The following is a 26,188-nucleotide window of genomic DNA, read 5'->3' on the forward strand; positions in this document are numbered from 1 at the left end:
ATTTTTTCTCACCCCCATTTTGTGTGGTTCGCTTTTCTCAGACAGGTGGGATACAAAGAGGGCCACAGCGGGGGGAACACACGCCCAAAGGCAGGGGATCGACCCGTATACAACCTCACAGATGGAGCTGTACGATTGGCACAGACAGATTGGATGTGCGATAGGTCTCACTGGAGCTCGACCGGACCCGGGTCAAATACGAAATCGTTTTTGATTCAAATACGAAATTGTTTTTGATTCAAATACAATTCTGTGCTCGATTGATCTTTCCTGGTGCAATTGAGCCAACCAAGAGGACCGGAAGGCAGGGATTGGAGTGGATTGTATGGGCTCCAACACACAACGTTTTTGCCAACTGAATTGGGTAGATTCAGGATGAGAATTTAGCCATTTAACTTTGCGAAGAGCGTCTCCAATGACCACAGTGAGTCAGGACTCACTGTGGTCAGAACACAGAACACCTCATTCGAAAAAACACAAAAGGCGCAGAAATAAGTATTTGAATCCGAAACAATTACGTCTCTGACCCAGGTCCCGGCTCCACACATTACGGGGTTAACGAAAACCCACTCTTCACCACGGGCTCCGAAAAAGAGCGCATCACAACCCTTACCTTCGTTTCCATAACAACAGATTTGATGCTGGGCAGGACTGGTGCCATGACGGGACGATCAGCAGATATTTGGTGTGATATTTGGTGTGATATTTGGTGTGATATTTGGTGTGATATGGTGTGATATGGTGTGATATGGTGTGATATTTGGTGTGATATTTGGTGTGATATTTGGTGTGATATTTGGTGTGATATTTGGTGTGATATTTGGTATGATATTAGGAGTGGGAGGACTGAATGGATTTCCTCAGCCCTGGTGCTCAGAGCTGGGCAGTCAGCATGGTTAGCGCAGCGCTGTTTGGGGAACAGCGCGCGGTATTAGCATGGACACACCGACGGCCTCAAACTTCGGCTGTCAGCACGGCGCAAGCCCTCATACATAAGAACCGGCCGACAGCCCGGACACGCCAGCGGAATACACAAGCACGGGAATGTGCGGGCTTCTCACTCACTCTCTCACACACACACACACACTCACACACACTTACACACACACTCACACACACTCACACACACTCACACACACTCACACACACACACACACACACACACACACACACAGACACTCACACACACTCACACACACTCACACACACTCACACACACTCACACACACACACACACACACAGACACACTCACACACACTCACACAGACACACACACAGACACTCACACACACTCACACACACTCACACACACTCACACACACTCACACACACACACACACACTCACACACACACTCACACTCACACTCACACTCACACTCACACTCACACACACTCACACACACTCACACACACTCACACACACTCACACACACTCACACACACTCACACACACAAACACAGACGCACACAGACACACACAGACACACAGACACACACAGACACACACAGACACACACAGACACACACAAACACACACAGACATGTACACTCTGTCCATCTCTCACATACACACCGTCTCTCGCTCTCACACACACTCTCTGTCTATCTCTCTCACACACACACCCACGCACAGTCACTCTCTCTCACACACAAACACACACACACACAAACACAAACACACACACAGTGAGATTAAGTGAAAGGTAGGCAATAGATCACAGGCACTCGAGTCTCCCCCTCAGCGCTGGTGAGAGAAGGTCAAGTGCTGGGAACGGCTTCCAGAACCTTCCGGTAACCACGGCAACGCTCCCAGCCCCCCCCCCCCCCCCAAAAACAAAACCGCCACCCTTTCATTCAAGTGTAGTCCTGGGCTCTCACACTCTCACACTCTCACACTCTCACACTCTCACACTCTCACACTCTCACACTCTCACACTCTCACACGCTCACACGCTCACACGCTCACACGCTCACACGCTCACACGCTCACACACACGCTCACACACAGACACACACACACGCTCACAGTCATCCATCCTTTCGCACACCCGTAACACAAAATTGATAACTATGAGATGCATATCACCAAGTGAGGACTGACTGCCCATGAATATGACCAGGTGGTTTAGTTTCTGGTTATATAATAGGGTTCTACAGCACCCTTGTTGTGAGGCAAATACAATAGGAGGGTGGGCCCTCTGTTATCTTCTTTAGGAATAAAATATAAATAAGGCGATTGACAGTCCAAAACACCAATTATCCATCCATCCATTATCTTCACCTGCTTATCCTGAACAGGGTCGCAGGGGGGCTGGAGCCTATCCCAGCATACATTGGCCAAATGCCGGAATACACCCTGGACAGGTCGCCAGTCCATCGCAGGGCACACACACCATTCACTCACACACTCACACACCCATACCTATGGGAAATTTAGACTCTCCAATCAGCCTAACCTGCATGTCTTTGGACTGTGGGAGGAAACCGGAGTACCCGGAGGAAACCCACGCAGACACGGGGAGAAGACGCAAAGGATTCGAGGATTCGAACCCAGGACCTCCTTGCTGTGAGGCGGCAGTGCTACCCACTGCACCGTCCGCGCCGCCTTGAAACACCAATCAACATCGAGTCAAATCGGCGAGGGGACCAATAGCCCGGGGAAGCCCCGCCCCTTTGGTGTGTCACAAAGGCCTTTTCTCCAATCGCTGGCCTCCCAGGGATTAAAGGCTTTGGGTTTGGCTCTTTAGATTGATGTGTGCCCACTGGTGACATTTAGGTGCGCTACACTGACTACAGCTACTCATTTGGGCTGCATTAGCCCGCTCACCAGACCTGCGACAAAATCGTAACCGTTTCGGATTCAAATACTTCGACGCTTCGCTGAGCTCGCCCGGCGTATCGGAACCGATGTGATACTCTCAGATCCGGCCCTCTCGTCTGGAAAGCTCAAATCGAGCACGGAAAAGCATCTGAATCCAATACGATTACGTATTTCACCCGGGTCCGGCGTTCACGTGTGCTCTGTGGTACGAAGATAAGCGCGGAGTCCCGTTTAGGCTGCAGTGCTTCCCGGCGTGCCGGGAAGAATTCGGTGACTATTTTATCTCTGCGCTCTTTAAAACGTCATATAACTGCACTGCAGAGACTTTATGAACTAAAACAAGATGGGTATAGCACCTTTAACCATCCACCAAAACATGAGAACTTACTGCAAACCAAGACTGAAGTTTGACGGTGTTTACAATGTACAAGGGCTGTACTGTCATGTTATTGGTATAATGTTATAAAATGGCTCTTGTATAATGTCTCTATTGTCATATTATCGTTATACTGTTATGTATATACGGGTCACAGAAATACCCACGGCCAATGTAATCACGCCAAAATATCTGCACGACACCTCCGACAGTGTTCAATCAGGCATCGTTGTGCTGCTCCCTGAAAGCCAGGTTGCGCTGACAATGCGGTTTGTTCACAAAGCGAGGCCATAATAAAGGCGTGTTTGCATTATCCGGCAGGTAAAACCGCTGCTTCCCGTTTTTCCGCGAAACACGACGCAGGTGGACACGGCCCCTGCTCTTACTCACATCGGACTCGTTCTCGACGGCTCGCTGCCGGCTAGTCTCGCAGCCCCATTGTACCGGGTGTCAGTGGAGGCTTGTGGTTTACACAACAACAACAACAAAAAAAAAAAAAGTGACGTCAGCGCTTTTATTTTGACGCGCTCGGTGCCCGGTTGTTCCAGCACGGTCTCCGCTCAATGGCCATTCTTCCCCCGGCTTTGAGAAGTGCTGACGGTCAGCCCCCCTCCGGCTTTGTCTCCCCTGCCTGGCTCAGCGGAAAGTTCCGCCGCTGACCGCCGATGAAGTGGAGTTCAGCGTTTAATCCATAAACCGCCAGGCCGTGCATATAAACAGTAGCGGTACAGGGCAGGCCCGCCGCAAGAGTGTCTCCTCGGGTTGTGGTTAAACCAGACGTGTCAAACTCCGGTCCTGGAGGGCCGCAGCGTCTGCAGGTTTAACTCCGGTCCTGGAGGGCCGCGGTGTCTGCGGGTTTAACTCCAGTCCTGGAGGGCCGCAGTGTCTGCGGGTTTAACTCCGGTCCTGGAGGGCCGCAGTGTCTGCGGGTTTAACTCCAGTCCTGGAGGGCCGCAGTGTCTGCAGGTTTAACTCCAGTCCTGGAGGGCCGCAGTGTCTGCAGGTTTAACTCCAGTCCTGGAGGTCCTTCATTTCACTCACTAATTGGCTAATCACGTACACCTTGCCCGCAAAGCCTTAACTGGTCACTGTTTGAAAATGAAACTACAAATCCCAGCAGGCACCATGGCCTAACAGGACTCAGCTTTGACACCCCTGCGTTACACAAATGATTTATAATCCAATGATGAACTTGCTTCCAAAAATCACATCCACTGGTCCCAGTTCTGTGAACCTTCATAATTTATTCGACCTTCAACAAATTTTTCAAAGAAATCTCTACTCTCAATCGGCCCCCGCCGGGTAAAATAAAGGTCTCTATCTAAGATGCATATTTACTCTGTGGCATTGACGTCAAAAAAATAAATAAAAAAGCACCTTTAGATCCTCCGTGTGGATAAGCGGATGATTGACAGGCGGAAATCCTCAGGTGGTCTGAACAATTAGGGGAGATTACAGCGGTGTACGCGGTGGGGCCCTTTAATCACCGCCCGCACCAAAGCTCCTGAAGGGGGGGGGACACATTAGCAGGTGACACGGAGGCAATTCACGCGGGCGGAACCGAAGTCAGCTCCGGCAATTTACATCTGAAATGGAGGCTAATCTTGTTGCGACGCGAAAGGATTCGTTTTGTCCCCGCTGTAGCTTTCGGTGTAGGCGCGGTTTCGTTCGCTATCTAGTGATTTTCGAAAAACCAAAACGCACTGCGTCGGTAGACTGTGGGAACCGATTACAGTCTTCGGGAGGGGGGGGGGGTGCTACACATAATTTGAAACTCGGACAAATCTTTTTAAAACCTGTACAAATCATTTTAAAACGGGACAATGGCGCAAAACCCGTTATCCGACAACCTTGATGACACATTTGTTCGGACCTAACCCTTTAATAGGGGGGTTTAAAATGTAAGACGAGCTTCCGTTTTCTGAACGTGGGGAGTCGGGTTACGCTCCGCTCTCCTGCGTGGACGAGCCCCTCGGTGGAGCTGACACACAGCCGCGTGGACGAGCCCCTCGGTGGAGCTGACACACAGCCGCGTGATGAGCCCCTCGGTGGAGCTGACACACAGCCGCGTGGACGAGCCCCTCGGTGGAGCTGACACACAGCCGCGTGGACGAGCCCCTCGGTGGAGCTGACACACAGCCGCGTGGACGAGCCCCTCGGTGGAGCTGACACACAGCCGCGTGGACGAGCCCCTCGGTGGAGCTGACACACAGCCGCGTGACGAGCCCCTCGGTGGAGCTGACACACAGCCGCGGGGCGGGGCAGAGGAGCGGGCGGAAGGAGAGACGGGACACTGAGACCGGGGGGCTCCGTCTGAACCCACCGACCCCCCTCTCTCACCCGACCTCCCACCTGTGGCTCCCACACGTCCCCCCCCCCCCCCCCACAAACCCCCCAGAATCAAACGTACAGAGCGGGAGAGCCAGGAAGCTCCATCAAAGGGGTCCCGGAGGAGGACCGGGAGGGGGATTTTTCTAAAAAAAAAAACCCTTTGTCTGGCAGCCTTTTGGGCCCTGGAGGGCCGTACCCCCGCATCGCGCCGCAACAGGAATTCCACAAACTCCTCTTCACTTCCCTCGGCGTGGGCGCAGAGTGACCCCGGTGGAAACGAACCGGACGTTTACGAGAGACAAAACCGCCGACGTGACCGAAGGAAAGCCAAAGGAATAAAAACAGAGGGGTGGCCGGCCTGCAGCGGCCCCGTATTGGGGTCGACGAAAAGGCTCAACTTGAAACACGAGCCCGCAGAAACTAGAGCCCGTTTTCGTGGGCCGGCCGCGCCCCCTTTGGACCAGAAACGGGAGAGGGCGTGGCCTCGAATAATACCGAGGTGCACTCTACACACGTGTGAAAAAGTGTGTTCGAAGAGCGTGCGTTAAACGAGGTTTCGCATGGCCGGAGAGCCATTGTTTTAGCCGCTTCCCGAGGAGTCTATACACGCACGGCAAGGTGAAAAGGGATTGTTTCCCCTTCACTGCTCTTTAATGCGGCTGCAAGTTTGATTACGGGCAAGCGCTACAATACGGCGGCACGGCCCCGGGAGGGCCTGCCCTGCCTCAGTCCTTTCAACAACACCCTTTCTGGAATGTTCTTTTTCCGGAAATCTAAGCCCCTGTGTTCTAGAGCCCTCATTGTTTTCCAGAACCAGCAGTGATTGTGACATCAGCGTTAGAATGTTCAGTTGAGAACGTTCTAATCCCATATCCGTGACCTCACTCACACCTAAAAGGGTTAATTGTGCAATGCCTATTTTCATGCAAAATGTCTCCGTGTGAGACAGAGGGAGAAAACTGAAATTGTCAATAAAAACTGAGCATGCTACATTACTTTTCAACCGTTTTCCGGATGATCTTATCGAAAGCGGCTACTGAGCCTATTTACATAAAATCCATTTATATAGCTGAATATATAGCTCAATTCGGGTTAAGTACTTATCGCTCAAAGGTTGATCCACTGGGGAATTGGGGTAGAGCCGCTGAGGAATTGAACCTGCAATACTTCAGAGTTACAAGAGAGAAGCATTTCAGCAGATTGTGTCGCTCCTGACACATTAGTATCCAGTGTTGGCGAGACCTGCACTGCGTTTGCAGGTTCAGTATTATGGGCAAACGGCATGAAACGAAACAGAACGAGCTTTCGAGAGTCCAGATGTCCCCGGAACCTCTCTCGCGCGCATTCGGTGTGAATCCTGACAGACATTTACTGAACCTCAGAAGCTGTGAAAATAAAAGGCCACTCCTCGTGGCTGGGGTTCGAGCAGCCCCCCTCAGGCCTACGTCTGAACGGGGGTGGGGGGGTGGGGAGAGGTCGCATTTGTTTGGGCCGTGACCGCCCGGCTTCCGAAGCGAGAGCCAAGCGAGGAGCCGGGTTTTCATATGCAAAGCGCACGCCGCAGAAAGAAAGCAGAGACCATTCGAAGACTGCACGGGGGTAAACACAATTATTTGAATTTTAAAGCACGTGCACGTTTCACAGAGTTCCTTTTGTGTCCGGTTTATTCGCGAGGCGCTTCTGAAGTCTGCGGACTGGAGGGCGGAATGTTCTGCGGACAGCAGGAAACCGATGCCAATTCCGTTCCTCGTTCAGCTCCATTTCTTTCACAAGACTGATGTCGTTTGGGGGAAAATTAACAACAGTATTTTTAATGCTAAACTGGGTACGATACGTCAGACGGCAGCATTTGTGTTTTAATATTTCGCCGGCTCCTTTGTGCGTATGAACAATGAAATAAATTAGTGTGTAAATACCATTACTAATCATCACTTAAGGATTAATATCGCATCGGGTAGCCTTGCCTTCGAATGGATCATGAGTGCAGAGCGAGTTAGATATGAAAAGGGGGGCGGGGCTCGGGTGGGATATCAAGCAGAGCCGTAGCCTATGGGTCTGGGGGAGGGATATGTGCCACTGCACGAAAGGCTCGTGATTGGAGGGGGAACAGAATTGAAAGAGAGACACGCCCACTGGTACATGACAATGTCAACACTTTGGTGCGAAAATACACAATATACGCATCGCGCTGCGACAGGAATTCCACAAACTCCTCTTCACTTCCTTCAGCGTGGGCAGAGAGTGACCCCGGTGGAAAGGAACCGGACATTTACGAGAGACAAAACCGCCAACGTGACCAGGAATAATTTTTTGGCAATATATACTTTGAGATGTGTTTGTTTGGTTTTGAAGAATTGACTGAATTGAGGAAAAGGTGAATTTTGATTTCAGTGTGTCTTTGAGAACACTATCATTGCATATTTGGCATATTATGTGCATTGATGACAGAAGAATTCTCTCAAACGCCTCTGCGTAGTTACCGGTGACACACCAAACATAATCGTTTCAGACACAACTATATGAAGGCAGTGGCCACAGATTACTCAAAATGCCACCATGCAAGAAACATACCCCAGCATTTCTTTAAATTTATTCACTTCAAGACCAAATGCGCTGAGGTATATTCAAATAAATTAAAGACCTTTATGTCAGAACACTTTGCAGACAATACTCATGCATATTAATGAGAACAGTGTATTAAAGTGCAATATATTTTAAGGTGCATTAAAGCTCATGTTGTAATTTAAATGTTCCACAAATTGTGTGTGGTGGTTCCAAGCCCCAGCCAATGCTGCTGACGTGTTTGTTTACTGCTTTTGCATTTAACCCTTCAAAGAGCAGGTTCTTCAGAACGTCTGCCGTTCAAAGTTCTAAGTCAGTGTTCCAGAACTCCACTGATTTCAGTTCCCAGTCGTGACTGTGACATCAGCGTTAGAATGTTCAGATGCATTAGAACATTCTGATTACACGTTTGTGATGTCGCCGAGTGGGTGGCGTCCTTTTCACGGTCCCTCTTTCTAATACGGGGTTGAAAACACAGAGCCAGCTGAGGATTCTATCTCCGTCTTCCCAAATCCCAAATCCCCCGCTCTCTCGTCTCCCGCGGCAACCGATACGTTCATTTGCAGCGGGAGAGTCCCTGGAGTCGGGGGTGGGGGGGTGGGGGGGGAGAGAGCGGTGGGTGCCTCATTGGTATTCTGAAGGAACGGGGCGAGGACCTGCGCAGCTAAACGACCGCGCTTGGCCTTGAGCCAAAATGGCGGCGTGACGATTATAAATTGCAGCGGCCCCTCCGCCCGCGTCCTCGCTGCAGAGTCCCTCACTCCCGCCCGGAGACGCCCGGTGAGATGGATGGGATCTGTCCGCTCAGAACGGCCCGGGTTTCACTCTCAGCACCGTCTGCGACTGCTCCCGTTCAGGAGAAAGCTGGCAGAACGCAGGTCCTGGGACCCATCGGCCCTGACGCTCACAGTTACCGGAATAAGCCCTCTACAAAATGAAGCAGCGAGGGGAACTCGCACTTCCACCATTTCACGAAAAAAACAAACCGCAACACTAAACTGCCATGAGATAAGAACAGGTAATTCTACATCAAAGGCACATAATGCAGAATGAACCAGGCCACTGAACCAGTCTGGGTTTATCATTCACCAACTGACTCCTAATGGCCTCCACCTCCGCTAAATGAATGTGAAAAGCTCGCTCAAAGCGTGCGTCAGACCAGCGGATCTCCCGTGGCGTTGTGCGATCCGGAACGTTCCGCGAGAAGCGGCTAGGCGGCCTCGACCGCGCCGGCAGACCTGATTACCGTTTGGCCCGGGGAGCCGGCGGGCTGCGGCGCGTCGGTAATCCGCCGCTTCGTACCGCAGACGCCGTCGTGTCGGAGAGGACCGCCCGTCCTCCGTGATTTCATGGCTTTATTTCTAATATTGTGGCCAGAGACAGAACCTAATCCCCTCCGTGGAGATGACAGGGAGTCACCCCTGATCCGCATGCACACAAGCAGCAGCCAGGGTATTAGCTGTAGTTTGCTCAGTGTGTGTGTGTGTGTGTGTGTGTGTGTGTATGGGGGAGGGGGGTGTATGCGTGAATGCCTGTGTACCATTTGCTGTGTAAATGTTTGTTTGTGCAGTATCCTGTGTGCGTGTCTGGGTGTGTGCGCTTCAAGTGCGCATTCGCTGTTGATTTTGTGTGGAGGAGGGGGAGGAGGGTTTGTGTGTGAGTGCCTGTGTACTCCGATAAATGTTTGTTTGCGGTCTCCTGTGTGTGTGAGCACGTGTTCTGTGTGCGTATGTTTTCTGTGCCATATGTTTGTTGCTTCTAGTGTTTGTGTGTCCGTGTGTGTTTGCGCGTGTGTGTGTGTGTGTGTATGGGTGTGTGTGTGCATGTGTGCATGCGCGTGTGTGTGTGTGTGTTTGCGTGTGTGTGTGTGTATGTGTATTTGTGTGTGTGCATGGGTGTGTGTGTGTGTGTGTGTGTGTGCATGCGTGTGTGTGTGTGTGTGTGTATGTGTATTTGTGTGTGTGCATGGGTGTGTGTGTGTGTATGTGTGTTTGTGTGTTTGTGTGTGTGCATGGGTGTGTGTGTGTGTATGTGTGTTTGTGTGGGTGCATGCGTGTGTGTGTGTGTATGTGTGTTTGTGTGGGTGCATGCGTGTGTGCAGCTTGCGTTCACTAATCTGATTGATTGCCCGACTTAAACCCAAACAAATAACCCGGAGCTCAGGCCCTCGGTATTTAAAGCGGTCCTCAGTCCCGTGCAGAATCACTCATTTCCCTATTCGCAGTGGGACCATTCATCTCAGACGACAGCCGGGGACAAATCCCATTCATTATCCCCTCAGAGTTCACACTGACGAGAGGGAAACCAAAGCAGCGAAAAACCTGATTTATGAACAGGAATATCATTTGTCGATGACGAAAACGCAATTATGGAAAAACATCAAGGTCGACGGAGTGACCTTTTTCGACGACGTTCGGGGGAGAATCGGCAGCTCGCCTCTTCCCGAAGTCAATTTCGGATCGGCGCGGATTTTATCGGGGGAATCGAATTCATTTTCCAACCGCTGATGAGATGTTCTTCTCGTCGGAGGGAAAAGCTATTAAACCGCTTTGGCGGGCGACAATAGCGTCGCGATGAATACGTTCGATACGCTCTTATCGGGTAACCGGGATAACCGCGTTCAGCGGAGGAAGCCGTGGGCCTTATCCCTCCGCCGGCTGCTTCCGACGTCTTCTCCGGCTGAAACCAGCCTTCCCCCGGCAGGTTCACCGGGACGGGTGGGATTATATTTTCCGGGGGAGCGGATTACCTCGGGGGGGGAAGGGGTTTAAGGCGGCGTATGCAAATGCGCCGTCGTGTTTAAGTTTTTAAACAAGAGCCGCCGCTCCACATTTCACTCCTCTGTCCCCTCCCCCTGTCCCCACAGAGGAGGAGGAGGAGGAGGAGAAGACAAACGCTTCCAGAGTAGAGCGTGAGGCGAATTCCGAACGGGGCCGTGCCGGTGAAACCAGCTACGGTCGCCTCCCTGTCCGGCCCTGAGACACAAAAGATTCACGCGTGAAGAGATTCGCCGTGTTCAAAGCGGCCCAGCCCCCCCCTCGAGACTCCTAGCCTGTGTACAAAACCACAAACTAGCATACAACTTGTACAAAATTCCAGGCTGATTTTCATTGAAATGCAGTACGAGTAGTTTTCTAAGTATGCAGTCTGGAAAACAGCCCGATGCCTCCGACGGCTCAGTTCTGACACCTGTCAATCACTCTGTACACGGGCCTCATCCCAAAACAACACAAACGGGCCCAGTGCTTTCCATTAGCCATTTCTACAGCAATGTAGGGAGGAAGTAGCATGTATACACACCTTTGACCCTTTAAGGCAGGGGTGTCAAACCGCAGTGTCTGCTGGTTTTTGGTGTGTTTCAGCATGAGAGATGACTTTCAAAGTAGTTCATTGGCTGAAGAGTCCACACACCTTCGACCCTTTTAGGTGTGAGGTCACAAATACGAAATCAGAATGTTCTTAACTGGACATTCTAATGCTGAGGTCACAATCACCACTGGTACTTGAAAGCAAGACTGAGAATTTTGAGAAAACATTCCAAAAAAAGCTACTCGTTAAAGGGGCAAATACTTAATATTGTAAAAAGAATATAAGAATAATATTCTAAGATATGAAGATTAATTAGGATTAAGATCAGCTGAAGGGAGGGGCACAGGCAGATTTTACATCGCGACCGGTCACATTTTTATACTGCGTACAGTCAATACCTTATTTTCATAACACTACTCATCACGTTTCAGGAGAAAGGTGAATATTGTTGTTGTGCAACAGCACTGGACCAAAGAGGGCAACACACACTTCCACTCGAGGTCCCTTCTGTCCACACAACCGTTTATCATGTGTGTTTTTCTATTTCTCTGAACAGCCAGTCAAGCAACTGTGTCCAACTGTGTCTTCCAAACAGGATGCCATGGCAACCACTTAAATTGGCCGTGGCCAATGCTTATGGTGCCAATGACAGTAAAAAAAAACCTTTACATGAATGCAATATACGGTTTGAAACATATGACGATATAATTCACCTAATTTCCCGAACGCATTGAATTTAACATTGCAATATCTGAAAACGGCAATAATTTGGAGATTTGGATGAATATATTTTGTTATATATATATATATATATAACATATTGCAGTGTTTTTCTCCATTTCTGTAAAGAGTCTAAATGAAAATCAAATGGTTGTGCTGAATCAATACAATGTTCCACTGACGCACGAAGCCAAAGCTATAAAAGATAAAGACGCCAATCACACTCTGCACAGACTCTATGGTAGGATACTGCCATCGATCGGAAATAAATCTATTATCATGACAAAAGTGGCACCATGCAGAAAGAAAACACGTGAGAAGTGCTGGACGAATGGTAAATGGCTGACATTTACATGGTGCCTTTATCCAAAGCGCTGTTCAATTGATGCTTCTCATTGACCCATTCATACACACACACACACACCAACGGCGACTGGCTGCCATGCGAGGCGCCGACCTGCTCGTCAGGAGCATTTGGGGGTGAGGTGTCTTGCTCAGGGACACTTTGACACAGCCCGGGCAGGGGATCGAACCGGCAACCCTCCGACTGCTCTTACCGCCAACATCACCTAGTAGAGTAAGAGCTTCAGCTATGACATGCTTTGTTCGGTGCTCGTTCCTGTACGGGACGTCAGTGCGTAATTCGTCAGAAGCTGTATCCCCCGCCCCCCGCCCCCCGCTGTGCCCAATCACGCCCAATATCCCATATCCCATCGCGCAGGAGCGATATGGGAAACCCAGCGCGTCACCACGGGGACAGAGCGGTCGCCAGGCGCTGCAGATGGTGAGAGCCCCTCTGAACAGCGTGGTCACATTCGGGAGCAGGCCGATCGGCCGAGACGTAATGCGCTGAGACGCCTCGCAGCTGAAGGGGCAGGCCGCCTCCGTCACACTGAGTGTGTGTGTGTGAGTGTGTGTGTGTGTGTGTGTGTGTGTGTGTGAGAGTGTGTGTGTGTGTGTGTGTGTGTGTGAGAGAGAGAGAGAGAGAGAGAGAGTGTGTGTGTGTGTGTGTGTGTGTGTGTGTGTGTGTGTGTGTGTGTGTGTGCGTGAGAGAGAGAGAGAGAGTGTGTGTGTGTGTGTGTGTGTGTGTGTGTGTGTGTGTGTGTGTGCGTGGGTGTGTGTGTGTGAGTGTGTGTGAGAGAGTGTGTGTGTGTGCGCGCGCGCAAGTGTGTGTGTGTGTATACTGTGTGTGTGTGTGTGAGAGAGTGTGTGTGTGTGTACTGTGTGCGCGTGAGAGTGTGTGTGTGTGTGCGTGTGTGTGCGCGAGTGTGTGTGAGTGAAATTACAGTTATTTAGTTGAAACTTTCATCCAAAGGTACTTACAGTTGATTAGACTAAGACAGGAGACAATCCTCCCCTTCTCTGCAATGCAGGGTTAAGGGCCTTGCTCAAGGGCCCAACGGCTGTGCGGATATTATTGTGGCTACACCGGGGATCGAACCACCGACCTTGCAGGTCCCAGTCAAGCACCTTAACCGCTACACGCTGCAGGCTGATTCTGGGGCCAAAGCCAATCCATTCCGCTTTCCCCGCCGATAAGGCAGCGCACAATTGGGTCTTTTTATGAAATTCCATTTTTGGAGTCGGCACGGTGTCCTCACCCCAGGGGCGAGGGGGGGGTTAAACAGCCAACCACCTGTCGCGGCACGGGCGCCGTGTCACTGCATGGGCGACAGGTGGTTGGCCGGGACAGCCTGCAGAGAGAGCCGGCCAGAAGCCCCCAGCGCAGCCCGGTCAGGAGCCGGAATGGCGGCGGTTTCCACACCCGTCACATTAACCAGCAAGCTGCAGACGTGCACTCACTTCTCATTCGTATTGAAGAGAAGCGGGCCGTTTCTAATCGCAGGGTGTGGAGGCCCGACGCGGTGGGACCGTTTCGGCACAGCGAGTGTGTGTGTTTTTGGCAGCCGACCCGCTAATCGAATGTGAATCGCTGTTAAGTGATCCTTCGAATTGCAAAAGGTCTCTGATGTTGGGGCACAGAAGGACCAACACATTATTTCCACAGTCAACGCGGACTTCAGACAATGGGAACCAACAGGCATTAAGGAAACGGCAACATATTGCAAATACTGTATGTGGAATTTATGATTTCACAGCAATAGATTTTCCTTAATTATACTGTATGATCAAATTGTGAAGTGCTGTGTGCTGATGATGCATTGTGAGGGGTTAGATTTCGAATAGTGCTCTTTATCCTTGATGCATTCAGTGTTGTGGACCCAGGCTACACAATTAGTTCTGCTGGAAACACGCTAATAAGCTACTCTGTTAGCACTGCTAGAAACACGCTAATAGGCTACTCTATTAGTTCTGCTGGAAACACGCTAATAAGCTACTCTGTTAGCACTGCTAGAAACACGCTAATAGGCTACTCTATTAGTTCTGCTGGAAACACGCTAATAAGCTACTCTGTTCGAGAGGAAATATGGTAATAGGCTACCCTATTAGTTCTGCTGGAAACACACAAATAGGCTACTCGGCTAGCTAATACTCTGTAAACACGCTAACGCTAACAGGCCGAAATACTCGCACATCACATCAAACTCCTTGACCTCAGCTTGTGTCGAGGGGACTATCCCAGGTGTGAGAGGCGAGGCGGGGGAAACTCGGCTTTACCTGCGCGGCTCCGGTCACGTCCAGTTTCCACAAACCGCACTGTCCTCTACCGCGCTGACGATGGACCTTCAATCCTGAAAAGCAGGAGATATTCAAAAAATTATTAACAGAAAGAAAATACAGCAAAGAAGAGAACTTTGTCTTTACAAACACAAAGCCAAGGACGCGACTGATCGTTGGTGATGTTACTGCTCAAGGCCTTTCGGAAATCAGACCCTGCCGTTTCCCATATGCCAGTCAGGCATTTCAACACTGATTTGGTCTGAAGGATCTCAACCAGAATTGTGCAGCTTAGTGATGAATCTAACTCTAAACTTTGACCTGGATCAACACCAACATCTGTCTTTAAATTTTGAGCCAGATCCAATCAACATCTGTCATTAAGTTTAAGCCCAAATTCAATCAACTTCTGTCCTTAAATTGAGCCAAAATTCTTTGAAATTCTGTCCTTAAGTTTAGCCCAAATTCAATTAACTAATGTCCATAAATGTTGCCCAAATTCAATCGACATTGTCCTTAAATTTAGCCCAAATTCAATCAACCCCTGTCATTCATTTCAGCCCAAATCCAATCAACTTCTGCCCTAAAAGTTTGGCCCAGATTCAATCCACATGCTCCCTCAACAGGAAACAGGAGAAATGGCGATAAGCTGGCGCTAATGTGGCACAACACAGCCTTAAATCACCCGCCAGCGACAGGACGAAATAACAGGAGTGAGATCATCTCCGGCGATAATGGCCTAAACATGCCGCGGCTAAACAATGCGCAAGAGCGAGAGACGGAAGGGTACAGCGGTCCGCGCCTCCTCTAATCTGACGGGCAGGAAAAGGGCTTCTGCCCAAAAGAGGCGCTTCCGAACAGAAGCCGTTTTCTCCGAATGCCAGGAAATGTCGCGGCAAATAGCAGGATGGCTACGCGTAACGTTTTGAAAGAGCCGTAATGTTTCCTCCAAAATAACACATCTTCGTCCTTAAACGCGGTCTTGCGTCATCATACGGAATACCGCCCACGTGGTGCGGATGTTTTAGGAAGGGACGACCGTGGTTAGCATCCTCAGGCACTGGAACCGTACGAAATGAACCCGAGACGGTTGGATCAGGAACACGTCCTGGAGAAACGCTGCATCCTGGGGAGCTCAGGGGTTAATTGAACGTCATTCTGGGACGATGCGAGGACATGGGTCACGAGCGTTTTGGATTCCAAAACTTGTCAGCGCTCGTTGGATCTTGCCTGGTGCAACCAGAAGGAGGAGGAGGGGGGGGGGGGGGGGGATTAACATTTTGAGAGCATCTCACAGGTTCCAGTACATTCAGCAAAGCGCAGAAAAGCGTTTGAATCCGAAAGCATCGTATATTTGACCCAGGTGGGGTCCCGTCACACTGGACAGCCCAAACCCGCGCGCTCGCACTCCGCCGATCCGGGGCCCGCGCCGTTTCTATGGCGATGCGGCGGGAGGGAGGTGCGCGAGAAAGCGGGGAATCGGAGAGCATGTATTATTGAACCTCAAATCTAAAAAAAAGGCCCGGCGGGAATTCAGAATGTGATATTCATATTTCATAAGACTCCGGTCTGCTTAAAGGCTCCGCTCGCCCGCCGAGAGAACGTAAAGGGGTTCAATATCGGCTCTGAGAAGATCACGTATACCATATACCCCACCCACACTGCAGTATATACACACACGTACATTTTTTTTTAATTTCAAATGGATACGATATGGTCCACGGTTTCTCTGGAGGCATACCGTACAGACAACACGGGCATCTCTGAGCAGAGAGAGTGGCGTATTCGAAGCGGGGCAGGTCCGCCTATTTGGGGCGGCAGACCGGATTTGATTTCAGCGTTTGATGCTCCTTCTCCCGGAGTCCGTGGAGGCCAGAGGAGAAGCCGGGGGGTTAATTTCAGCCCCGCGGGGGGGGAAATGAGAACACGCTCCCCCGACCCCCCGACCGAAAGCTCACATCGGCGGGTCTGGAAAGGGGAGAGTAATTACGTTCGGGACGTCTCCGGTTATAAATAAATTATAACCGCGGACGGCGCTTCCCACGCGAGGGGCCGGGACGGCCCGCAGACGGCCTCGGTTCCTTCGCCGGATCGATAGACGATTAACGGGACTTCTCGCCTACGCGTCGCGCTAGCGGTTCGCGGGTAAAAAGACGTTTGACGAGTGCTGCGCGACGGAAACGGACGCAGAAGAAGAGCTGGTGCGAATATCGTAACGTAGCGATTAACAGGGGCTGTGTGAGAATATTCTGTAGAAACCACATACTACTTGTACTACGGTTCAAAGAAAATCAGCCTGAAATGTAGTACAAGTAGAACAGAAAACGACACAGGAGAGCGCTGTGTGAATATTCCGACATGCTCTGGCTGTGTTTGAAACCGGATACCACTCGCACTACATCTCAAAGAAAATCTGCCTGAGACGTAGTACGTGAAGTATGCTAGTGTGCGCTTTCTAGCACAGCCGCTGGAGGATCCTCGGTGAGGATGTGTGCGTCAGTATTCCTGGCGTGCGCTGGCTTGATTGACAGCGGCGCTCTGACCGGCACGCTCGTTCGGGATGCGCGCGGCTGTAATCCGGCAGTGCTGGGGAAGCTGGGAGATGTTATTGAGTGAGTGAGTGAGTGAGAGAGAGAGGGAGAGGGAGAGAGAGAGAGACCGTCCGCACTCCCGGCGTTCGTCAAAAAACTGCCTACTAAGCGTACTACATCTCAATGAACATCAGCCTGAAATTTTGGATGAGTAGTATGCTAAAATGCTAGTATGCTAGTATGCTAGTATGCGGCCTACAACACAGCCAATGCCTTCCTTTTCACTTCTAAAAAAATGCCTTCGGCTGTTTGAAACTGATTGGCGACCTGTCCAGGGTGTATTCCTGCCTTTCGCCAAATGTATGCTGGGATAGGCTCCAGCCCCCCGGCGACCCTGATCAGGATAAGCGGGTTCAGATAATGGATGGATGGATGTATGGATGGATGTATGAAACTGTCAGAGTAAGGAAAGAACAAGCACCTTTATGTTCAAGACAAGTGGATTGAGTAGCAGGTGCAATCTTACGTGACAAGGCAGGAAGAGGGCGGGTTGTTGCATTGATTCAATGCAGTTTCGGTAAAAGCAAGAGTTCTCTCAAAACTAATCTCATTATTCTATTTCTGGCCCCAGCTGGACACCGATGGTTCAAGCATTTGCCCAAAAAGAGGCGATGGTCCACGTTTAAAGGCCAATCTCTTCAGAATTTAATCAAATCGAGCTAAAGAATGTCTGGAGCACAGGCCGACGGTCAAAACACTGTTCCCCCCGGTTCTCCTCCTGAGGATTCAGCTCCACGGAGCAGATGTCCCACAGAAAAGGGAGTTTGTTTATTGCCGAACCCACGCTGGCATTATTGCCTCCATTTTAACGGTGTGAAATGGGCCAGGGCCCACGGCCCGGGACAAAGGCACGGACTCTTCCCATTGAGAGCGTGCCTGTTCTCTCCCCCTCTCTCTGGGCGAATACGCATCCTCACAAAAGCACAGCCACAGAAACACAATCCCCCCCTCAAAGCACAGTGCCCAGCGGGAAACACAACGAATCCAGGTCTGCATAACCCTTTCCTTTTAGTTTTCCTTCTCACAACACATTTTCCTCCTTTGTCGTTCCTTACGAGATACTCCGCGCCTTTAAAAACGCCGTTCGGACCGAGCGGACCACGTAGGGGGGATGTGTGGGTAGGGAAGGCCGGTGTTGACGGATGGCATAATTATAAAAACGGCCGTTTTTCAGGGCTCTCCGTCGCGCGCGGTTCGGCCGCGCGTCGTTTTTGCGCCGATTCCCCGGGCGCGCCTTTACCTCCCGCGGGCGCGCCGGGACGTGACCGCTCGGGCACAGCGGAACGCGGCCGGTTTCGGCGGCTGGGTAACGTAATCACAGGGAGGAGCGGGAACACCGCAAAGTGACCGCAACGGTCAGACCGAAGCGGCTAGGGGACTCTGCCAGAGGAGGACGTGATGGCTCCGGTCACTCTGGCTCCTCTCTCCTCTCCTCCTGCTCCTGGGGGGGGTTGGTCATCGTCTCTGTCGCCCGCGGTTTGCGTTTGTTCGAGGGTTGATGTTGTGAAGTGGTCTTCGGGGCCAAATCGACTCCGGGGCTTTTATCAGGGTCTTCACGAGCGTGCCCTCCCGTTCACACTGTCACACTAACACCACTTCTCACCAGTCCTTTAACATCACCCTTTCTGAACCTTACGCTGGGGGGTCTCCGGATCAGAACCGGCGGAAAGCACATGCACAGCCGACACTTCGTCGACACAAATTCATCTTCGCCCCGATGACTCGGGCGTGATCCCATGTCACAACACGGGTATCCTCCTGTGTTTATCTCCTAAAAAGGCTCATGTATTTACAATTAGGGCAACCGGTGAAGGAGAGATCGACAGCAGTGCGGAAATGACGCTGGCGCTCGACGAGGGAGCATTGGGAAAGCCTGTGTTGCACACGGAAGCTCCGCGCGAGTTCAACGGGTCGTGATTGACCGGGGCGAACGCGTGCCGACCCGCCAGACAGCGCAGCGCATGGGGAGGCTAAACGGTCCCTAACGGCCAATGACGCGTGTCGACTGTTCTGGCGCTCACCGGCTGTAGTAGTTCCCCCTCCCCCGGGGATGAACATTAGTGGTTGATGGGTTCTCCCCAGGTCTACTGCAAAGAGCTCTGGGATAAAAAAACGTGCCAAACGAAAACGCCATTCGTTCTGACGTTTCTCCGGAGCTTAGAAACGGCGGCCGCCGCGTCGGCCGATGGGACCGCGGGAACGAAACCGCTGCGTATCCGTGGGCTTAATTCCTCCGAAACATCCCTCAAAATCCCCCATCTTCAATTTGCCCACAAACCACTTTTAACTTTGTCTTCATTGCCCAGATAAAGAACCTCCGGAATATTCCGATCACAGAGCAGCATGTAAATATGATTTTTGACCGTGTTAGACCTTCTTCACACAGGATTTCGCCGGATAAGTCCACTGAGAAAAACCTGGAACGCTTCCAAAACTGGAACATGAACTGAAGTAACAAAAAAAACAAAAAAAAGGCATTTTACCTGATTAACTTATCCATCATTGACTCTCAATACTCTGAAAAACCTCCCTGTGAATGTTTAAAAAAAATCCCCTTCATTGGGGGTAAAATGACCCGTTCTGGCAACCCTGTGAGGAAGGGCTCCATTGCAGCCCAGGAGGAGGGTGAGCTGGGCTCCTCTTTCACAGGCATGAATGGAGACGAAACCTGATTCGCCCAGCCGTAGAATGGGGGGCGGACCAGTCTCTGGCACTCTGGTAGGAAGGCTTCGAGATGTTTCAGTGTATAGTGTGTGTGTGTGTGTGTGTGTGTGTGTGTGTGTGTGTGTGTGTGTGTGTGTGTGTGTGTGTGTGTGTGTGTGTGTATGTGTGTGTGTATGTGTGTGTGTGTGTGTGTGTGTGTGTGTTTGTGTGTGTGTGTGTGTTTATGTAGATGTAGGTATGTGTGTGTGTGAGTGTGTGTATGTACGTATGTATGCAGGTGTATGCATGTGTCTGTATGTATGTATGTGTGTGTGTGTGTGTGTGTGTGTGTGTGTGTCTGTGTGTGTATGTGTATATGTGTGTGTGTGTGTGTGTGTGTGTGTGTGTGTGTGTTATTTCACTTTTGGGTGCACTGCCCCTTAAAGACATGGCCTTCACATTCATGTCAGGCCCACTCTTTTCCAACGCCTCTCAGACAGAGAGTTCCTGTGTAACACTATAAGCCAGTCTATAAAAAGGAGTTCCTCCATTTTAGGAGCTGCTCAGAGCGCAGCAGTAATGAAAGCTTGAGCGGAGAGAAAACCTGCGCACACGCGCCAGCGAGCTGCAGGCTGAACCGATGCGATGAGACCGTTCTGAGAGTCGGTCTCTGGGACCGCGATGGCATGGGACATCCCGTCCGCGGCCTGTTCACAGGGGCCACAACGCCGTCTTGCATAACCAGCACCGTTTCATCTTCACCGCGACAATAACCTTTCTCTTCACCGACTCAATGAAAAAAAACGATATTCTCCAAAACTCAGGCATGTATTCGATATTAAGCACACTGATTAATTAAGAGGGGGGCGTCAGATTTAATGATCGGACAGTGCTCATTACACCATGGGGAATAATGTTGGGTCAAAAGAAAAAACTAATTACTGTGTCACTGGAAACCCATCTTTTGCAATATCTGCAAAGAGACATAGACCACAGAGCAGAAATGCAAACCTATCTTCTAGCAGTGAAAATAACACTTGGGTTAATGTTCAGAAACAAAGCCAGGGCTGTCAAAACCTGTTACTGGAGATCTACAGTCCTGTAAGGTTTTCACTCCGACCCTAACAAAGCACACCTCATTCAACAGCTAGAGCAGGGCTGCCCAACCCTGTTCCTGGAGATCAACCGTCCTTGTCCTGTCAACCCTAACAAATCACACCTCATCCGGCAGTTCCAGATCTCCTTGAGCTGCTAATTAGCAGGATCGGGTGTGCCAAATTACGGTCGGAGTGAAAACTTGAACGGTAGATTTACACACCCGCTCTCCTTCCCCTTCGCAGAAAAAAATAGCCTCCATTTTGTCGGAGGAATCGCTCGGTCGGAATTCAATCGGCGCTTGTCCTTAACGCTGGCTTCCGAATAAACTAATTCCGTTTCGGTTTTTTCATGTGCGTCCACAAACAATATGTCCGCAAAAGCGATATGTCATTTCAACTCGCCGGATCGGTTGTTCGTGAATAAAATACGGGCTGAAAAGGACAGAAGTATATTGTTTTCCCGAATGCTGTTATTCTTGAGCTCAAGTGGCGGGAGGTGAGCTTTCAGCTCGTTGTCCAGGTGGGCCCGACGACGGCAGAAAGAACAGTTCCCTCTCACACGAGTCTCACACCGGAGAAGCGGGAGAGTGGCACGCGGTCCCACGCCATTCAGCATCGGGTGACTGAGTGATGAACGGGGATTTGGTCGATGGTCAGACTAAAACGGTATGGAGTTCGCTAATGCACACGCACGGCACTGCCTTTCCAATGGGGCACTGTGGAGCTGTGCTTTATGTATGGGGCTGTGCTGTATGTATGTATGTATGTATGTATGCATGTATGGGGCTGTGCTGTATGTATGTATGGGGCTGTGCTGTATGTATGTATGTATGTATGTATGTATGGGGCTGTGCTGTATGTATGTATGGGGCTGTGCTGTATGTATGTATGGGGCGGTGCTGTATGTATGTATGGGGCTGTGCTGTATGTATGTATGTATGTATGTATGTATGTATGGGGCTGTGCTGTATGTATGTATGTATGTATGTATGGAGCAGTGCTGTATGTATGTATGTATGTATGGGGCAGTGCTGTATGTATGTATGTATGTATGTATGTATGTATGGGGCTGTGCTGTATGTATGTATGGAGCAGTGCTGTATGTATGTATGTATGTATGTATGTATGTATGGGGCTGTGCTGTATGTATGTATGGAGCAGTGCTGTATGTATGTATGTATGTATGTATGTATGTATGGGGCAGTGCTGTATGTATGTATGTATGTATGTATGTATGTATGTATGGGGCTGTGCTGTATGTATGTATGGAGCAGTGCTGTATGTATGTATGTATGTATGTATGTATGGGGCTGTGCTGTATGTATGTATGGGGCTGTGCTGTATGTATGTATGGGGCTGTGCTGTATGTATGTATGGGGCTGTGCTGTATGTATGTATGGGGCTGTGCTGTATGTATGTATGGAGCAGTGCTGTATGTATGTATGGGGCTGTGCTGTATGTATGTATGGGGCTGTGCTGTATGTATGTATGGGGCTGTGCTGTATGTATGTATGGGGCTGTGCTGTATGTATGTATGGGGCTGTGCTGTATGTATGTATGGGGCTGTGCTGTATGGTGGTGAATGATGGGCTCTGTCAGTGCTGATGTCATTACCAGCAGGCCGGAGGAGAGTGTTAATGGCCCGTTGCCATGGCGCTGTCCACACACACACACGCGCACACATGCAGCCTGACCTTCACACACCCAAGGCCGAGCAGCGTGCCTGTGGAAGGACATGTACCTCTCTCACTCACACACTCACACACACACACTCTCCCTCTCTCACAGACACACACATACAGGCACAGTCTCTCTCTGGCACACACACATTCGCTCCCTCTCAAACAGCCACATACACACACACACACGTCATCGCATGAAGAGCAGACAGTGTAAACACAGCGACAGCACAGCGTTCTCCTCCACACACTTCCTAATGGACTCCATCAATCTCCATTCTCACAGCTGCCCTGTTCCAAACACACCCCCCCCTCCCTCCCAGCACAGCAGCCCTGCTCCAAACTCACCCCCCCTCCCTCCCAGCACAGCATCCCTGCTCCAAACACACTCCCCCCCCCTCCTCAGCACAGCAGCCCTGCTCCAAACACACTCCCCCCCCAGGTAAGGCCCTCACAAGAGCCTCGCAGCGACGAGCACGTCTGACACGTGCCGATCTCCATCAGACCGTCGGCACGGCGACGGGGGCTGGGCTCGGATCCGCCAATCAGAGCGGAGCGGGCGGTCGACGGCGAGGGGGGGGGGGTGGCTCCTCGTCCGGGTCACCGCCGCGGCACGCAAACCCCCACAGGGACCTCTCGTCTGCACGCGCGCCGTCGTTTCGTTTTAATCTGCTCCTAAACAGGCCGGTCTGACTGCGGCGGTGACGGGGCCTGTGCCCTCTGCGCGGCGGCGGTGCGCAGGGAGCGCGCTCAGTAGACCACGCCGCCGCTTCAGTCGGCCTGGTTCAGGGAGCCCCGCTCACTCGGCTCTGTCACAGAGACTGTACCATGACGACCGGCGCACCGCTCGCCTCCCAGGCTCCAGACAGGGGAAGCATCCGCCGGCGTGCAGTCGCAGGGCAGAGACGGAGCCGGGAGGGGCCCGCGTGTTTCGATGAGACGCAGACAGCAGGGTGAGAGAAGTGTGACGTGTGTGAGAGAGGAGGGAGGGAGCGGTCCCTAGGAGGCACTCACCACCTGGTTCACACACACACTCTCACACACACACACACGTCCGCGCACACATGCACACACACACCCACGTATGTATGTACGCACAGACACACACACAAGTGTACAGACGCACATACGCATGCACACACACACGTACATGTATTCTCACACACATGCACACACACACGTACACACATGCATATAGTATACACATGCACACATATGCACATGCATGACACACACGAAACCAGCAGCAGGACTGATGCACGTCATTGAAATTCAAGCACATTCCCCCCGGCACGTTTGCCACACTGAATACATCCGGACTGATCAGCGTACAGTGCAGTGAGCGATCGCTCCTGTCTCCAGCACACTACAGCGCTCCTGATTGGTTTAATCAGACGCATAATGAAGGGGATTCATCAGGTTCACCTCGTAAATTACGGGATGGCAGAGAGTCGAGCCCCGGGTTCTTATCGCCGAGCAACAGGAACCTCGCACCCCGAAAATATTTCCTTACGGAATGCACTGAATGCCAGGACATAAGAACTATGAAACCATTTTACCTGAAATTCTCAAATTACAGCAATCTAAAAAAAAAAAAAAGTCACCAATGTACAGGGGACAACCAGTGGGGCACCATCTCCGCACTGTCTGTCCGTTTCACTTTGGCCATTTATTTGTGCATTTATTAATTATTATTATTATTATTATTATTATTATTATTACATACCTTATTCCAATGCACTGTTCTAATCATATGTCATGTCATTATTATTTGTTTTATTGCTAATTGATTTGGCAATATCGCTTAAATACAGTCATGCCAATAAAGCATTTCTGAATTGAATTGATCGAGAGAGAGAGAGGGTGATCATGATCAAATGCGTTACAGTACACTTTCAGACTACTAACATATTTCCATCCCATTTTAATTTCAGGGAGAGGGAGAGAGGAGGGAGGAGGGAGAGAGGAGGGAGGAGGGAGGAGGGAGAGAGGAGGGAGGAGGGAGGAGGGAGAGAGGAGGGGGAGGGAGGGAGAGAGCTGGGATTGAAGGAGGGCTATCTCCTTGAGAAGAGCCTGTGGCTGTGTACATGAACGGCTGCCAGCTCCCTGGCTCCCTGCCCCGTGGCCTCCGTAGCGCCCCCTACTGGCAGACCCCCTCCATGCTCCAGGCTCTGGCATCGTCCTCACCCACTGGCACCAAAAACATGGTGGAGGATAACCCAGGATGACAACCCCTTCAACAGCAAGAGCCCCTGCATCTAAACATTGCTAGGGAGTCTCAAACCCTATCAAGTGTGAGGTCACAAAACATCCACTTAGAACGTTCTTAACCAGTTGTGATTGTTACATCAGCATTAGAATGTTCTTAACTGAATGTTCTCACGCTGATGTAACAATCACAACCGACAACTGAATGCAATGGAGTTGTTCCACAAAACATTCCAAAAAAACCTTTTCTTGAAAAAAGAGCTCAATAACATCACAAAAGACCTTCACTGCCACTCAGATTCACAGTAACCATCACTACAAAAGGCCCCGCAAAGGTATCACTGAATACACATTTCACAGTCAAAAGCTGCCGATGATATCAATATGCAGTCTGCATTCTGTTCTGTCAGGCACACGGTGCAAAACAGGCTTTGCAGTCAGCTGTGATGCAGTCAGATTCGACATCGACCTTCACCTCAGCCACATCTGAAAGCATTTAAAAGCTTACATAACATGTGCCTGTTAAAGGGAGAAAGGTAACGACCAGAAACAGGCCTCGCTGGTAATTTAACTAGAAACAGGAAGTGGAGACTCCAAACGAATAAACTCTTTAATATGAATATTACAGCCCAATGGATTAGCAAATGGCTGGAGGCAGAGCCGTAATGGCATGATGGATCCATAGTGCCAAAGCAGAGCCGTAATGGTGTGAGGGATCCATAGTTTCCCAGCCGACCCATAATGGCATGATGGACCCACAGTGTCAAAGCAGAGCGGTAATGGCGTGATGGATCCATAGTGTCAATGGAGAACCGTAATGGTGTGATGGATCCATAGTGTCAATGGAGAACTGTAATGGTGTGATGGATCCATAGTGTCAAAGCAGAGCCATAATGGCGTGATGGATCCATAGTGTCAAAGCAGAGCCGTAATGGCGATGGATCCATAGTTTCCCAGCAGAGCTGGAATGGAGTTCTGGATCTAGAGTGTTTTATTTATTCTGCAGCTGAACTTCCTGAAGCACCCTGGAAAAGAGTTGAAATGCGCAGAAGGGTTTGAGCAACGTAGACAAATGCCAAACTTTTTATAAATGGTTGGCAAAGGTCATTTCAACTGATAATTACTTCCACACGGATATATTTTCTTCTGCATAACAGGAGCGGTCAGTTTGTTTTCCGTGTGAATGTACATCAGCTCAGTAGTTCTCAAGTGGCTGGCTGGACCCGCAGA

The 26,188-nt window shown here is 50.6% G+C and overlaps 1 protein-coding gene across 26 annotated transcripts in view; it reads right to left on the reverse strand.

Moving 5' to 3' along the window:
- The window catches only part of LOC133118777 (neuronal cell adhesion molecule-like), an 84,187-nt gene that overhangs the window by 41,577 nt on the left and 16,422 nt on the right, over positions 1–26,188 (reverse strand). For all 26 annotated transcript variants that reach the window (XM_061228979.1, XM_061228984.1, XM_061228977.1 and 23 more), the window contains exon 2: positions 14,741–14,814. The gene's annotated coding sequence lies outside the window, so the exon portion shown is untranslated. The remainder of the gene's footprint in view (positions 1–14,740; positions 14,815–26,188) is intronic.

Source organism: Conger conger, chromosome 19 (assembly GCF_963514075.1).
Source record: "Conger conger chromosome 19, fConCon1.1, whole genome shotgun sequence".
Classification (NCBI taxonomy): domain Eukaryota; kingdom Metazoa; phylum Chordata; class Actinopteri; order Anguilliformes; family Congridae; genus Conger; species Conger conger.